This window comes from Mytilus californianus, unplaced genomic scaffold (assembly GCF_021869535.1).
Source record: "Mytilus californianus isolate M0D057914Y unplaced genomic scaffold, xbMytCali1.0.p SCAF_20, whole genome shotgun sequence".
Taxonomy (NCBI): Eukaryota; Metazoa; Mollusca; class Bivalvia; order Mytilida; family Mytilidae; genus Mytilus; species Mytilus californianus.
Genome location: NW_026262669.1, coordinates 10,691,036 through 10,707,463, shown reverse-complemented (window position 1 = coordinate 10,707,463; position 16,428 = coordinate 10,691,036). Strand labels below are relative to the sequence as shown.

At 32.2% G+C, this 16,428-nt stretch overlaps 1 protein-coding gene across 2 annotated transcripts in view; it reads right to left on the bottom strand.

Moving 5' to 3' along the window:
- Nucleotides 1–16,428, bottom strand: part of LOC127731777 (T-cell-specific guanine nucleotide triphosphate-binding protein 2-like) — a 37,926-nt gene that overhangs the window by 20,490 nt on the left and 1,008 nt on the right. The gene's annotated exons all lie outside the window — the stretch shown is intronic.

The following is a 16,428-nucleotide window of genomic DNA, read 5'->3' as shown; positions in this document are numbered from 1 at the left end:
AATTATTACCAAAAAACACAGATCAGCTTTAAATTAAGCTGGCATCACTTTCTCTGTTCTTGAGTTATATATTTTTATAATGTTAGATGAAAGCTGGGACTAGTTCATCAATATGTATTATTCTTTTTTTAAACTGATAGACAACATTATTACATTAAAGCAAAGAGTAATGACATTATTTAACATTCTAAAATTCAATTTGTATTGCAGGTCACAATTGGGAAAAAGAAAAGAAAGAAATAAAGAATTTACTGAGACAAATGGTTGATGTTAACAAGTTATTTTTGGTGACTCGGTCATATGATATGTATTGCTGTACTAAAATGTGAAATGACATCAATGCTTTATATATTTAATTGTCTGATATATGTTATGTATTTTTTTATACCCCACGCAACGAAGTTGCGAAGGGCATAATGTTATTGACCCGTCCGTCTGTCTGTCCGTCTGTCCGTCTGTCTGTCAGTCCTGTTTCTTGTCATCTCAACTCCTCTCATACCACACAACAGAATTTCATGAAACCTTTTTAGATAATAAGGACATACTATGTAGATGTGCATATGGACAGGAAATTACGATTCAATTTTTTTTTTCTAGGAGTTACGCCCCTTTGAACTTATTTGCTTCAATATACTACTGCAACAGTTTGTCATCGCAACTCCTCTGAAACCACACAACAGAATTTCATGAAACCTTTATAGATAATAAGGCCATACTATGTAGATGTGCATATCGACAGGAAATTACGATTCAATTTTTTTTCTAGGAGTTACCCCCCTTTGAACTTATTTGCTTCAATACTACTGCAACAGTTTGTCATCGCAACTCCTCTGAAACCACACAACAGAATTTCATGAAACCTTTTTAGATAATAAGGACATAATATGTAGATGTGCATATCGACAGGAAATTACGATTAAATTTTTTTCTAGGAGTTACGCCCCTTTGAACTTATTTGCTTCAATACTTCTGCAACAGTTTGTCTTCGCAACTCCTCTGAAACCACATAACAGAATTTCATGAAACCTTTTTAGATAATAAGAACAAACTATGCAGATGTGCACATCGACAGGAAATTACGATTCAATTTTTTTTCTAGAAGTTACGCCCCTTTGAACTTATTTGCTTCAATATACTACTGCAACAGTTTGTCATCGCAACTCCTCTGAAACCACACAACAAATTTCATGAAACTTTGTAGATAATAAGGACTATAATAATATACTATGTAGATGTGCATAGCGACAGGAAATTATGATTCAATTTTTTTTTCTTATACAATTTTTTTTTCCTACAGTTATTTTATTTCTCCAGTGACAATGTGGGGACGTGGGGTGTGTGAGCGCACTCACTAAGGTTCTTTAATTATTTTGTACCTTGATGTTTCTGTGTTAAATGTACTATTAATATTTATTAACCACTTTCCAACAAAATTGGAGGGGTAAACTAACAGTACTGCCCTTCCCTATGTCTGTCCTGCTTGACCAAACTTTGCACATAAGTCCTCATTAATATTTAAAATCAATTGATCTTCAAGGTCTTAATTAAGGGTGTACTTAGGTAATCTAAGGTGAAATTAAATAAATCAAGAATTTAAAATTGGTACTATAAGCTGGAAGAGTATTAGGTAAGGACCAAAATAAGCTAAAATAATTTGATAGGTCATGGAGCTCCTTTTCAAGATATTTGATTTATAAAATATGGCGGGAAAAGGCTGACTCGGACTTTTACCTTATATTTTCATTGGTTTTATTTGGGTCTCAAATCAAACAAAAGAAAATAAAAAATCTGCTTAAATTTTGTCAAATGACCTTTTATGAGCTACTAAGTCTTATATTAAAAGATAAATAGGTGTTATGGGGCAAAATATTTTACCTTGTATCGTATGGAAAAACACCAAGGAGTCCGAACATCTGACACAAATTCCAAACCCTCACCTAAGTACATCCTTAAGTTAAATATCAAGGTTACAGTGGGAATTATAATTTCTTTAACACCTGTGTACTACCCCGGTAATAACAATCTGGAACCCTGTGGATTTTCAAGGTCAAAACTAAAAGTCAAGGTTACAAAGTCAATCTTATCATGGCAAGGGAATGCCACGTTTCTTGTTGCCTTTATTGTAATGTATTGACTGTTTGCTGTTTGGATAATATAACTGTATGAGTAAAATATTTTAATCCACTCTATGTAAACATTGATAGTTAAACTGATGTCTGATTGGTGTAGAGTATCCCATGTGTCAGTGAATAAAACATATTCTCTGCTTAAGAAAAAAACATCATATGCCCTTCTCATGTCTTTAAGCACACTTTTTGCATATGGATTTTCTTGAGAAAACAAGTCTTCCTAAGACTAAATAAATGTAAAGTATTGTTTACAGCAGCTTAACTGTGGATAAACTGACTTAATTGCTTTATGTTAAAGAGTGATATTATTTCCTTCAAAATGAATACTTAGATAACATCTTTGTGATTAGTATTTTTTTCATGTTCAAAACTTGTCTGTTACAAAAGCGTCCTTATATTTGGTACATGTGCATAACACAACAATTTTATTCATATAAGATACTTGCAAAAAGCTGACAAATTACACTTTCAATTGTTATAGATCTAAAACTGCACTTATTATTTTGATGAGAATAAGCAAAGAATTAATTGAGTATCCATTAGATGAAAAGAATTTCCTTTACAAACATTTTATCAATTAAAATTGTATTAATTATGAAGGTGTATAATTTTGGAAAAACAAATGGTCACTGTTTAATATTTGGTTTTAAAAATGTTTATATGTTGTAATAATTCGACTGCCTTGCGTCCGTCATTGCTGATTGGTTTATCTGTTTTTGTTAGTCAGCATTTCTGAATTCAATTCTTTAAAGAGAAAATTATCAAGATTTTTTTTTACAGACTTAAATATTTGGCTTTTATATGAAGTATGCACAAACAATATGTGATAAGCAAATTTGTTTCAACTATCTCATCAATTCAGTTTTTTTTTTCTGTACTGCATTATAATAATATAAATACAAAATGTAGCAAATAAACTTCAAAAATCCTTATTATGTTTTATGTTTCAGTTTTCTCAATGATTATAATATTCTATAATTCACCTTACAGAAGAGGAGCATTACATTCACGTGTCTGCATGTCTGTTAAGCTTGGCCAATTAAGTTATACAATGTAGAGGTTACTTTTGAAAATTGAACAAGTTTACCTTAGCTAACTCAAAATGAGTAACTAATTGATAGAATATTAAATCTTCTCCAGTGCAAAGTATCTGTCAATAAGCAAATAAAATCTTTACAAACAAAATATAAGAATCTTCTGTAAACTGCAAATCTTTGATTGTGTGAAATTTTGCGAAGACTTTGAAAGCAGTCATTGACATGATTCAAAACAATATAGATATAGTCTGTCTACAGTTTAAAAAAAAAACAAGTCCCAATTCCATCCAAACCCGTAATTTTGCATATTGTCACAGCCAATGGTTACACGAATAACAAAGATCCTCTATTATAAGCTGCATGTGTGTACACTGTACATACATGTTTGGTGCACCTGTAAGTCCATAAGCTAGCAAGTCTTCATTTTATTTTAAAATATATACATATTAACATAGAACTCCAGGGGTTTGCACTATGAACAAAACAATCTGTATGTTCATGCTTAGCTGGTTTTATTAAAGTTTTCATATAAATAATTTGTTCAAATAAATGCACAGGGCTAGTCAACTAATGCTGTGCATGCACATGGTTAGTCAACTTATGCTGTGCATGCACAGGGTTAGTCAACTAATGCTGTGCATGCACTGAATTAGTCAACTAATGCTGTTTGTGCACAGGGTTAGTCCACTAAGGCTGTGCATGCACAGGGTTAGTTGACTAAGGCTGTGCATGCACAGGGTTAGTTAACTAATTTCTGCATGCACATGGATTATAATCCTTACACATGCACCTTTAAAACTATGATGAATTACAAGGTAAGTTTATAATACAGAGTTTTTTTTTGTAAAGTATAATTTAAGTTTGTAAAAAAATATGGTTCAAAATAGAAAAGAATAATAGAAAAAAAATATGACATTCCATTTTCAAAAGTAGTTTCCAGTATTAAATAAATCCTTGTTTTATGTTAAAGAAAGCGGGTGGTTCATGAACAATGATTTGGTAAAAAGCATAAGTGTATGGGAAAATATTCTATCATTGCAGATACAGGAAGGATGGATTAATAATGTATCATGGAACTTCGGAAGAAATTGAAGAATTTGTTCGTCTGGCAAGTAATCATTTATAATCCCTTATTGAAGTTCACGTATGTAATCTCAAACGATAAAATTTCGTTCTTAAATGTTGATGTAATTAAAAGTCAAAGATTTACAACACATGACATTCTTGACCTTAAAATACATTTAAATGTCAATGTGTTTGTATTATCTTTCATTTTTACTGGTGTGTTTTGTACGGGTGACTTTATGTGTTTCTTTGGTACATATGACGTGGCTCTGTACTTTTAAAGATCCCACCATTTTGTTATTGTTCTATTATAGTACCATCCCTGCAGGCACACTTTGTTGAATCAACGTTGAATCTTTCTTGATTTTAGGTTATACATTGATCAACAAATATTCAACATTGATTCAACGTTGACAATTCAACGTTGAAATTAGAACATTGTTTCAACGTTGAATTAACATTGTGTTGAAACACCAATATTGAATGAACGTTGGCTTAACAATATATGATCATATATAAAATCCAGTAGTTGTGGATACCAGAATTGCCAAAAAAGAAGTATTGGGTACATCACAATTCTTTTTAAATTGACAACGATATTCACATGAAATAGAATATTCAGTAGATTTATCACTAATTGTCGTGGTGATTATAGAATTATATATAAAACAATCGCAGTGTATATCAGCATAAATTAATCATGAACTTTGCATCCCAAATAATAGAAATTTCCAAATTTCACCCCACCCCAAAACATAATAAATTAATAGAACCAGCTTGCATACAGAATCATACAGTAAATATAAATATTTGTGAATAACCCCTTCTCCTAAAAATATGCCCCCTTTTTCCATGGCTGCTGATGTCAAATATCTTGTTTTCATTCCTTTTTTTTCTATTTTTTTAACAATCTAAAGAGAAAGACGTATATATCAGATCATAAACAATGGTTGATAACTTGTAATATAAACAACCGGTAGATCTATTGGAATAGTGATTTTTAAATTTTCGCGGCATTTTTAACATTTCTATTTTAAGACAAATTCAGATATGCGCATGCGCAGTTGTTTTTGTTGCCAAAGTTTGAATATCAGCTTTCGAGACCACAAGGTGATTCTACAGAGTTTTATCAATATCTTTCCTGTATACAGCTTTTATATTTTATCGTAAGTATATATAAATTGTTGTGATTACAATAAATACAGTATCGTATTTTAGAAATGTGAGCATATCAAGTTGTTATGAAAACTGTACTGAAAAGTTGAAATTTTACACGAGGAAAAGGGGGATGTTAAGCATGTTTGATGATGTTACCATTCTCGATTTATCTTGCAACGTCTCATGAATTTTTATCTTTGACTATTTCAATTCATCATATGATTGAATCAAAAGTAAAAAGAAATTTTATCTTTATTTACCTGTTCAATTCAGTTACACGAAATCTCACACAAAGGGGGGCTTGAGTTGTTTACAAAATTGGGATGGAAAGGTCAGAAGCTATATGGCTCACCAAGTTGGACCTTTAATATTTTACTGTTAAAATTGAAGTAGTGTTTTGACAAGGTAATCAAAGATGAAGGGTATATCATATGAGGGTGGTAAAGAAATATTTGCATGCAACGTATTTGGCCTTTTTATTTCTCGTTTTCTTGTCTTTGGTTCGACATGCGTTATTTGTGTTTCCCCTTAATTATTTTCCGTGTTTCGTGTTGGTACTCTTAATTTCTCGTGCTTGTCCCACATTTGATAAAAAAAGTAAACCGGTACTAAGTTCCAAGTCAGTCTGGATTTTTAAATTATGTGTTCCCAGGATATCATGGATATTAATTGCTATCAAGTTATGAATAATTTTTTTTTCAAATCAGATGCAACTAGCAGACGCGAAAAGGTGACCGCAGGATCTTCGTATCCATTATCATGACTGTGTGATCTCCAAGAACGACTGAGTAATAACTGCTAGTACTTTTTCCTTAATATTTACGATTTTATTTCTCGTGCTTCGTTTATCCCAATTTTTATTTTCCGTGCGACGTTTTGGGGATTTTTATTTCACGTGTTTTCGTGTTAAGAACCCCCCTTTACAACCCTTGTATATGTCAATCAGACAGATATTCATGCAGCAGCACAAGTAATACAGAAAAAGACATATGTGGATAAACCTCCAATTTGTTCAAGTTAAAATGTAGTATTTATTATTTTCTTGCAGATTATACCTTCTGGTCTATATAAAAGGAAATGTAGTTGAGATTTAGATGGAAGTTTAACTTTCATTTAGTTTTCATGGATTTTTATGCTTTTGATTTATACTTTAAATATCATCATTATGAAGTTATTAATAGTTAAATGTGTTGAACAGTGTTAAACTTGACAATGTTATAACTTTTGATTTTGTAGATGTCATCATGAAGACATATGGAATCACGGAACAACAAGTGTCTGACCAAACAACAATCTTTCTAAAATGGGCTCCAAAAAGACAGGGTGGGAGAAGAAAGAAGTTGAAGTTCTCACTATTAATAAATAAATTTATTTTAATTTTATTGTGTTGAATATTTCTCTATAATCAGTGGTTGGACATTAGAATACATGGAATAGGAACAGCAAAATTTGTTTTATATTTTGATCATTCAGATATTAAGAATAGACATTGGGCAAAAACTATGTGTATTAAGGGTTGTGTGCTTTCAAAAGTTAGGATAGATCAATATTTCTCTATGCTAATTTGTGTTTTTATATGCATATCGTTAAATGTTGAAAAAATCTTGGGGGTTAAATTATGGTTCGTAGGAAAGCCCTTAACACACATATTTGTTATTCAGTTGATTGGTTGTTGACATCATCATGGTCAAGCCATGCTCTTATCACAAGAATGTGGTCTCTCAGTTTTATTGTTGAAAATTCTTCTATGAGTAATTGACAGTCAATGGTATATATTCAAAGTTTTTATTGTTGCCTATGGTTAACAAGACAGTCATCAACCAAAGAACATTATTTATATATCTTTGGGTCACCATACAGTCTTCAACAATGGGCAAAAGATCACATCATGTCAAATATGACCAGGCAATGATATTATATAAAGTTCATCAATTTTTTTCTGAGATTAATTTTTATATTTTGGTCTGATGGAGCAGTTATTGAATAAAGTTTCCTGCGGCAGAATGTTGCTATGACATTTAGCATGTAGAGGGCCTTGAGAAGACACTAGCTTGAATATTGCTACAGTATAAAATTATGGAATGCAACACACAGAAAATACAGGATGAATGAAACTTAAGTTTTAGGTGGAAACACAGTTGAACACAACCACTAACCAATTTTGATTCCATGTTGAATATGGTATTCACCCTGAATTCAAGGTGAGTTATTGGTTGAAGCAACCATTATTCAATATTGATTCAAAGTTGAATATCAACGTTGATTCAACGTAGGATTTCAACGTTGATACAAATTTGCAAAATCTAATAATAATTCAACATTGATTCAACATAGAAAATAAACATTGATTCAATGTTAAATCAACGTTGTGTGCCTGCTGGGATTATGTTATTGTTCTATTATATTTTTGAAAATACTTTGAACGACAAAATCATTTTACTCGCGTAGTGGTATTAACAATATGTGGATTCTTAAAAATTCTAAAGAACTTCTGGATAATTTCAAATCTCGGTCTTTTTCTGAAATTAGTTCTATCAATAACTTTTGATTTTTCAACCCTGTATACCACCATTCCCCATGTGAAATTATAATTTTGAAAATACTTTGAACGACACAATTATTCTATATTTCTTCCAGTGTGACGTTTACATTTTCTGGCGTCAAACACGACTCTACACTAAGAGTAGATGTGAATGCAGTCACAGGACTCTAAATATTTCATTCCTTTATGGATTGATTTATAATACATATATAAGTAAACAATGAATGTGGTTGTTATATTTGATAGATGCTTTTTGTGCTTCTTTGTTAAATGTTTGTTTGTTTTGAGATTGTGACACAGTGATGACTGATGTACACATATTTTGACAATGTTACCTATTATGTCTGTTTTGTTCACGCATCGTTGTAAATATAATGGAATTTGATGCGACTGTCATACAAGTGAGAGGTTTAGCGCTATAAAATCAGGTTCAATCCACCATTTTCTACATTTAAAAATGTCTGTACCAAGTCAGGAATATGAGAGTTGTTGTCCATTCGTTTGATGTGTTTTATCATTTGATTTTGCCATTTGATTAGGGACTTTCAGTTTTGAATTTTCTTCGGAGTTCAGTATTTTTGTGATTTTACTTAAAAAAAAACCATATTCTTTTCTGCTCTCTACATCAGAATAGCTGTCACTCACAGCATGTATTCCGAAGATTTATTAAACATATTATAGGAGAAGCAATAGGCACGTAAGAAACACGTGTGACCATAGCAAATTAATACACAATCTGATTAAATTTCAAAGTGGTTTATATGATGACGTCGAAATAGATGATAGTAATTTACTGATGCTAAATATCAATTGACCGTACTAAATCATTACAGCACAAAAAAATTCAAGGAAAAAGAAAATATTCCTTTTGTTTTGATAACTAAACATAACCCATATTCATGTACACGTAAAATTATAAAAAAAAGTATCACAAAAGACTGGAATTTATTACAGTTTAGTGAAGAATGTAAACAAGGGTTCAATGTTGAACTACTTCTTGCGTATAGCAAACGTGCCAAACATATCTATTGATGAAGAATTTAAATATAAAATAAAATATATCAACATAATTAATTATACATGAATAATATTTATTTTGAATTAAATTAAAGTGAAAGCATTTTAAGATGACCATCAAAAGCTTACCTGCCGAACAATAAAAACTTATAGGGGTCCTATCAGGCAGTGTAGGATGCGTTGTTTTATGGGTGTTTTATAGTTCGTTTCTGTGTGTGTTACATTTTAATGTTGTGTTTCTGTTGTGTCGTAGTTCTCCTCTTATATTTGATGTGTTTCCCTCAGTTTTAGTTTGTAACCTGGATTTGTTTTTTTCTCAATCGATTTATGAATTTCGAACAGCGGTATACTACAGTAACTGTTGCCTTTATTTATAATAACAAGATGAGTGTTTGTCAAGATATCGGTGCTAGTGGTGCATTATTGTATCTTAAGATGAGTGACTGTAAAGATTTCGGTGCTTCTGGTGCATTATTGTATCTTAAGATGAGTGACTGTAAAGATCTTGGTGCTTGTGGTGCATTATTGTATCTTAAGATGAGTGTTTGTCAAGATCTCGGTGCTTGTGGGGCATTATTGTATCTCAAGAAGAGTGACTGTCAAGATCTCGGTGCTTGCGGTGCATTATTGTTTCTCAAAATGAGTGACTGTCAAGATCTCGGTGCTTGTTGTGCATTATTGTTTCCCAAGATGAGTGACTGTCAAGATCTCGGTGCTTGCGGTGCATTATTGTTTTTCAAGATGAGTGACTATCAATATCTCGGTGCTTGTGGTGCATTATTGTATCTCATGATGAGTGACTTTCAAGATAAAAAAAAAATTGAAATGCCATTAGCTTATTGTAAGATCTTCAAACTATGATTAAGGATTAAAATTCATTTTGAACCCCTTTGATTTCAGATTCTTTTGGATTCTGCAGGACAAATTTCAACTGCTACAATAAAAATAATTGAACTTAAGGGTTTTCAACCAATTTATGAAAGGTTTTGGAAGTCCAAATTTTGTAGCGTTTCACACATATTAAACTATTTATTTTCTTATTTCAATTTAAAGAAGGATTTGTGACAATTTGAAAATTAATTTTGCACTTAAAAGTGTCTTTTTTTGTAGATGTCTTACCAATAAACCCATGTCTGAAATAGACATGACGGGTAAAAAGAATTAACAGGCCTTTGGTGGTTCAAGCTTGTTTGAAAAAATAAGAGGTGAGTACTGAAAAATATACCCTTGTTTTTCCACATTAGAAATTGTGTGAGATTTTGTCACCATTTCTTTTAAATGTGCTCTAACATCTTTGTCTACCCAAATCTATAGGTTTTGTTTTTTATTAAAATTATTTTTTTTTATCATATCTGAACTCAAGTTAAAAAAAAGGCACATGGTTGCGCTCTGTAATTAAAAACAAATATCATTACACAGAGATTATTTGTTCACATATAACAGTAGTTTTTTTAATTTGAGCTGCTTATTATCCAAGTTATGATAAAGATACATGTATTATAATATGTTTTTTTTCTGTTGCAGATGCTATAGTTACAAGTCACGAATGTGCAACAGAGATCACAACCTGAATATGAAACTAGTGTGCAAGATACCTAAAATATGCCCCTGAAATATCTGGGAATATGTCTCGAAAAGACTAAAATATTAAATAAAATTAAGTTTTAGTTTGTGTTTGTTTGAAATTGTAAGATGCAAATGTGAGCAACTTGTAATATAATTACCGTTTCATGTCACAGACATATTTTATGTATGAACAGAATAGTTATAAGTATAACAAGATCCTGTCCTTAAAGACAAATGAAGGTACAAAAATGTATGCCAGCTGACACTAAAATAAAGTTTAAGATAATCTATGCCTGGTTAGGATATATTAAGTTGTGCCTGTTCATCTTGTCAAGTATTGTATTATAAACATCAGATTCAGAAGTGAGTGGTCTCCTTAGCAGCATTACCAAAACAAAGGAAATGACTTATTTGTCTCTAAGTTATAAAATGTAGAAAAGAAAGGGAAATATTCGAACAGGCAGAAATAATGAACTCTGCAACAGACTACATGTACATCAACCACCGACACATGACTACTCCCACATAGTACATGTAGTTTTGCGAAAGTTTTATTGCACTTAAAATGACATTGATGTATGTATTAAGGGGTAATGATTTCAGATGTTGACAGACCTCAATTAAACAAATGTTCAACAAATTCAAATCCTATTCTCAACATTGACCACATTTCGAGTTTCAACTTACATTAACCCTAAAACATTTTGCCTGGACCAACATCCCACCTAATTTCAACATACACTGACCACAGTTCAACCAACATTCGACAGGTTTTCAGCATACACTGACCACAGTTCAACCAGCATTCTACCTGATTTCAACATACACTGACCACAGTTCAACCAGCATTCGACCTGATTTCAACATACACTGACAACAGTTCAACCAGCATTCGACCTGATTTCAACATACACTGACAACAGTTCAACCAGCATTCGACCTGATTTCAACATACACTAACCACACTTCAACCGGCATTCGACTTGTTTTCAACTTGCATTGACCACAGTTTAACCAGCATTCGACTTGTTTTCAACATAAACTGACCATATTTTGACCAAATTCAACCTTTTTTCAACGTTAAAAAGATAACGCTGAATCAACGTTGTGTTTTCAACGTCATATCAATTTTCAATCCAACACTACTTTTCAACATTGATTCAACGTTGAAGTCTGACGTTTATTCAATGTTGAGTCAACGTTGTTGTGCCTGCTGGGTTGTTTAACCACTTAAGTTTTAGTAACAATAATGGTCTATGCTACCTATACGGAACATTATCCACATTAATATAATCAGATCTGGTCAAAACACCTATTCTGATTGTACTATAGTGTTGTGTTTACTCGTGTAAACAATAACATCTTTCCGAACTTTCCACTTGACCCTTTTCGTAAATTGCTTTAAAATTCGGTCAGCATGGAAGAAGATTTTAACATCCGTTCCTTTTTTTAAACGGAGTACTCATTTAACATTTCCGATTTTGACATAAATGATAAAAATTCTGCCTTTCCTCGCACCTGTCGAAGTGTTTGAAAATGGCGGTTAAACAAAGGTTAATTTCTAGGTCGTCGTTGTTACAGACTCATAATATTGACGAAACGCTCATATCAAAAGCGCTGTTTAAAACGATAATCGCATTGAATAAATCGTAAACGATATTCCAAATTCAAAAAATATTTGTATAAAACAGAAGGATGTTCAACAGTACGACTGTTAACAATCCTTGTTGACAAGAAACATGCGTTCATGAACGCCAAAAAAAATGAAGTTACTGTAAGTACACAGGTTAATTATGACGTATAATATAAATGTAATTTCATGGTAAGTATATTTAACCTAATTCATATAAAAACACGAATGCGCATTGCTACACCAAATACCATTTAAATCAGCTGATTTTTACAATGTGTTCTTATGTTGTGGTATCATTTGCATTGTTGGCGTTATTGGTTTTTGCCAGGGTATTTTCCTGTTTGTTTTCGACTTTCTTAGGACAATGGGAGTTTCTGGCGCCCACAAACATGTTTAACCCCGCCACACTCTGGATGTGCCGATCCCGAATCAAGTGCTATTACTTAAGTGGATGTCGTTTGTTGCTGTTTATTATATTTGTGTTTTGTTGATGCATTGAATTATTTCGCAAATAAATCTGACCGTTAGTTCCTCTTGTTTTAATTGTTTTACATAAGTCATATCGGGGCCTTATTTAGCTTGCTATACTTTATGGGCTTTCATTCATTTTCGAAGGCCGTACGCGGACCTATAGTTGTTAACTTCGACGTCATTTGTCATTGTGGAAAATTTTCCAAATGAAAATCATACCACATCTTCCTATTGTATATATACTCCTCAATAATACAAGGGGGATGAATTGTTTTTTTTTCAACCTTTTGAAATTTATTTCAGGACAGGCAAACATGTCTTTCAGAAGGACACCTGGGTTATTATGAATCAAAAGTCTTTAAAACGTGTTTGAAACGCTTCAGGGTAGAAACGAAGATTTCCTTATGGATATTCAAAACTCATTTATCGGAGAGGAACAAATAATGACATGCCAAAAACAAAACGACTTCTTGCAACTGGATATGCATACATACACATTAAAATGGATGACGATTCGTCCTTCATATTAAAAGATACTCCAGGACTAGTTTCAGAATATAATGGACTATGGGTAATGTTATTGTTCGATCCCCGAAATGAAAATAACGTCACGTCATTGGTTGAAGTTCAATGTTATTGTTCGATCCCCGAAATGAAAATAACGTCACGTCATTGGTTGAAGTTCAATGTTATTGTTCGATCTCCGAAATGAAAATTACGTCACGTCATTGGTTGAAGTTCAATGTTATTGTTCGATCCCCAAAATGAAAATTACGTCACGTCATTGGTTGAAGTTCAATGTTATTGTTCGTACCCTGAAATGAAAATTACGTCACGTCATTGGTTGAAGTTCAATGTTATTGTTCGTACCCCGAAATGAAAATTACGTCACGTCATTGGTTGAAGTTCAATGTTATTGTTCGTACCCCGAAATGAAAATTACGTCACGTCATTGGTTGAAGTTCAATGTTATTGTTCGTACCCCGAAATGAAAATTACGTCACGTCATTGGTTGAAGTTCAATGTTATTGTTCGTACCCCGAAATGAAAATTACGTCACGTCATTGGTTGAAGTTCAATGTTATTGTTCGATCCCCGAAATGAAAATAAAGTCACTTCATTGGTTGAAGTTCAATGTTATTGTTCGTTCCCCGAAATGAAAATTACGTCACGTCATTGGTTGAAGTTCAATGTTATTGTTCGATCTCCGAAATGAAAATTACGTCACGTCATTGGTTGAAGTTCAATGTTATTGTTCGATCCCCGAAATGAAAATTACGTCACGTCATTGGTTGAAGTTCAATGTTATTGTTCGTACCCCGAAATGAAAATTACGTCACGTCATTGGTTGATGTTCAATGTTATTGTTTGTACCCCGAAATGAAAATTACGTCACGTCATTGGTTGAAGTTCAATTGTTTTGGACGTTTTTAATCAATCACGACGCTTTGGTGTACACTATTGAAAATATAACCCAGTTATCCTTCTGTCAAAAGATAATTCATCTTGAAAAGTTAAAAGTATATCTATTTTGTGGTTAATTTCTTTGAAATAAAGGAAATAATAAGCTACTCAAGGTCACAAATAGCCACTTCCAGTGTCAACTTATAGCTCTCTTTTCACTAAATTCCAAATAAATATGTTTATATGTATTGCTTTAAAATTAGGGAGATACTTGGCTTCTTCCGAATTACAACATGACATATCCGGTGTCATATTACAGCTTACTTTTCACAGATGTGATAAAATATATTAGTTTTATATACTTTTGCCTGGAATAAGGGAGATAATGTGCTACTGCCGGTCAAATTTCATATAAAAAGTCACCAGTTCACTTAGGTCTTATGTATGTTCCTTCAAGTGGAAACTTTCGATTTGACAAAACTTTTTGTCGATAACTTTTACTGTTTCTTAGGAGTTAAGATAGTCAGCAATGTTCAAAATTTGGAACATGACATTGAAATCTTATGTGCTTTTGACCCAATGATTTCATGTCTTTATGACTCATAGTTTACATACCACTTATATATAAAAACAAAATAGGAAATAACACTAATTACATCTAAACGTATCGCTTTCATCCTAATGGAACAGATCACCCTAAGGAAGTTACAAAAATCAAGGATAAAAATTTAAGGTTATCGTTAAAGTTACATAAAATACCAGTACCTTATTCCAGTCTCGTTAACAAAAGTATTATACAATTCATTATAATGATTAGTACATTTTAGTACACAATTTACAATTTACAAAATGCTAAAATTAAGAACTATCCTTTAATAGTTTTTGTGAAAACATACAAAAAGACACATTATTTATATTGTATATTCATAGTGGTTTACTAGAAAGAAAGAACACTCTGATTCTGTAATATTACCATTAAATTGAGAATGGAAATGGGGAATGTGTCAAAGAGACAACAACCCGACCATAGAACAGACAACAGCAGAAGGTCACCAACAGGTCTTCAATGCAGCGAGAAATTCCCGCATCCGGAGGCGTCCTTCAGCTGGCCCCTAAACAATTATATATACTCGTTCAGTGATAATGAACGCCATACTAAACTCCAAATTGTACACAAGAAACTAAAATTAAAAATAATACAAGACTAACAAAGGCTAGAGGCTCCTGACTTGGGACAGGCGCAAAAATGCGGCGGGGTTAAACATGTTTATGAGATCTCAACCCTCCCCCTATACCTCTAGCCAATGTAGAAAAGTAAACGCATAACAATACGCACATTAAAATTCAGTTCAAGAGAAGTCCGAGTCTGATGTCAGAAGATGTAACCAAAGAAAATAAACAAAATGACAATAATACATAAATAACAACAGACTACTAGCAGTTAACTGACATGCCAGCTCCAGACCTCAATTAAACTGATTGAAAGATTAGGTCTTCATCATATGAATATCAGGCACAATCCTTCCCGTTAGGGGTTTAGTATCATACCATCATAACATATATGAGAAGAACATAACCCGTGTCATGCCAACATGTATATAAAGGACAAGAAAAAACTATGTATAATTTAAATTGTGGAAAATAGATTTATATGTTTGCAACCAATTTAGTAGTGTTGTCATCAGTTAACCGGTTAACCGTCGGACGAACCGATTATCAAATACCAAAATCATTAACCATGTTAATATGACCTATTTTAATAGTTTCGGTAAAAAATAAATAATAAGAAGAAAACAATACTAAGTAAAGTCTATATTCTATTTAGAGCAAGGGGCCTTGTCCCGACCACTTAATTCTATAGTATATACCTTTTCATAGACTATCCAATTTAGCACATATTTACAACTCAAGTAATCTTTTAATTCGTCGATTGATAGTTCATTTTGACTACTTGTATCACAGGTGTTTAAGACGGAGTTCATTTTCTATATTTTATGTTTTGTAAATCTTCTCACTATTATCATAGTTATCATATTTGTTCAATTTGTGACAGTGATTAACCAGATCATGAGTTTATAAATGCAGCAAACACAAATTGGGAAAATAATGCTTTATAAGTCAATCTCACATAACAATATGTGATATTTAAAGACCCTCGACTCCAGAATGAAAAGATATAGCTGCTAATGTAAGTATGTATATGGTGTCGTACTGCATGTACTTCTTTACATGGTAAGATTACAAAAACAGAAATGAATAATTTTAAAATGCAAGAAAATGAAATTCGAATATAATGAAGAAATGGCAACATTTTTAAAACAGAACTATTCCTTGTTTCCCTAGTGATCTTGGACTATGTCTATCATCCCCTTCTCTTCATGAAATAATTATGATTTACAATTTCAA